General features: G+C 45.4%; 1 pseudogene; it reads left to right on the top strand.

The window, feature by feature from the left end:
* The first annotated feature begins 633 nt into the window (after positions 1-633).
* Positions 634-1,161, top strand: LOC109768637 (SKP1-like protein 1; annotated as a pseudogene).
* The last annotated feature ends 586 nt before the right edge of the window (positions 1,162-1,747 follow it).

Below are 1,747 nucleotides of genomic sequence, written 5' to 3'. Positions count from 1 at the left end.
ACCCGAGTTCGACTCCTTGATGAATGCTCCCTCCGTCCGTGAATAAGGGGGTGTTTGGTTCCAGGGACTTTTTTGTGTTGGGACTAAAAGAAGTCCCTAGCAAACCAAATAGGGAAGGACTTTTTAGGGACTTTTTGCTACAAGTCCTTAGAAGCACCTCCTTAAGAGTCTTTTTCAGAAAGTCCTAGGAACTAGAAAAAGTCCTAGGACTAGAGAACCAAACACCATCTAAGTGTACATCTAGCTTTTGTCTTAAATCAAAATTTTAAAACTTTGACCACCTTTCTAGGAAAAAGTAAAAGCATTTATGGCACCAAATTAGTATCACTAGATTCGTTTTGAAATGTATTTTGATACTATATCAATTTGATGTCATATATGTAATTACTATTTTCTATAAAGTTGGTCAAAATTTTGAAACTTTGACTAGAACAAAAGCTAGATGTACACTTATTCGCGGACGGAGGGAGTATATACGACCCGTCGCCCCAATAAATAGCCCCGGCAGGTTCCCAGCCCCAGCCCAAGACGCAAAAAAGCTCTCATCTTTGGTCCTCTCTTACGCCGCAGCGTTTCCCGTAGGTTTCGCTAGGGTTTCGATCGTATCACGTTCGCCTCCCAATCCTCGGATCGATGGCGGCCGCGGAGGGCAAGAAGAAGATCATGCTCAAGAGCTCGGAGGGTGAGGAGTTCGAGATCGACAAGGCGGTCGCCATGGAGTCCCAGACCATCCGCCACATGATCGAGGACGAGTGCACCGACAACGCCATCCGGCTCCCCAACGTCAACTCGAACATCCTCTCCATGGTTATTGAGTACTGCAAGAAGCATGTCCAGGCCAGCCCCAAGCCGGCCGACTCCGCCGCCGCCGCCGCCAGCTGCTCCACCTCTGCTGCAGCTACGGCGCCAGCCCCCACCTAGGGCATGAAGAGCTGGGACGCCGAGTTCATCAAGGTCGACCAGGCCACCCTCTTCGACCTCATCCTGGCTGCAAATTATCTTGACATCAAGGGATTGTTGGACCTTACTTGCCAGATTGTTGCCGACATGATCAAGGGCAAGACTTCCGAGGAGATCCGCAAGACATTCAACATCAAGAATGACTTCACACCCGAGGAGTAGGCGGAGATCCGCAGGGAGAACCAGTGGGCTTTTGAGTAGAGAAGCATACATAGGCGTTGAATTCTGCCTAGTATTCGTCATGTCCACGTTTCAGAAATGTCTTTTTTAGTTTTTATTATGTCGTTGTAATTCTTCGGAACTCGTTGGGGTCGTTAAACATCATAGAGAAGAGAAACAGTGCTGCGCTGAATTAATGCTTTAGTATTTGTCATGCGTCCACATTTGAAACATTTTTTTTTTTTTGAAATTTCTTTACTTCAAGTGGGTGTGTTCTCTGTATCTTTAGACGATTTATGTCGTGTGATTTGAGATTAACAAAGCAAAGGACGTGATGCCATCATCGAGTCATAAACTCGACAGCTACGTTCTGGTATGGTGACGACACGTGATAGAAGACTATCCGTATATACAAACATATTTTTCTTGAAACAGAGGCATAAGCTTTGTCTCATCGATTAATTAAGAGAGGAGAATATAGTTACTCCCACACACATTCCCAAGTTACAAAAGTCAATCTCCAGATATGATATTACCCAATTTTGTTGCTCCCACAATAACCCAAAGTTTTACCCCGGCGGTGGGGTAGATTTCTGTTTAAAAACCCGTGCATTCCTCTCATTCCAAA

The sequence above is a fragment of the Aegilops tauschii genome, chromosome 2, assembly GCF_002575655.3.
Source record: "Aegilops tauschii subsp. strangulata cultivar AL8/78 chromosome 2, Aet v6.0, whole genome shotgun sequence".
Lineage (NCBI taxonomy): Eukaryota > Viridiplantae > Streptophyta > Magnoliopsida > Poales > Poaceae > Aegilops > Aegilops tauschii.
The sequence above is the reverse complement of the archived record's forward strand: the minus strand, read 5'-3'. Positions and strand labels throughout refer to the sequence as shown.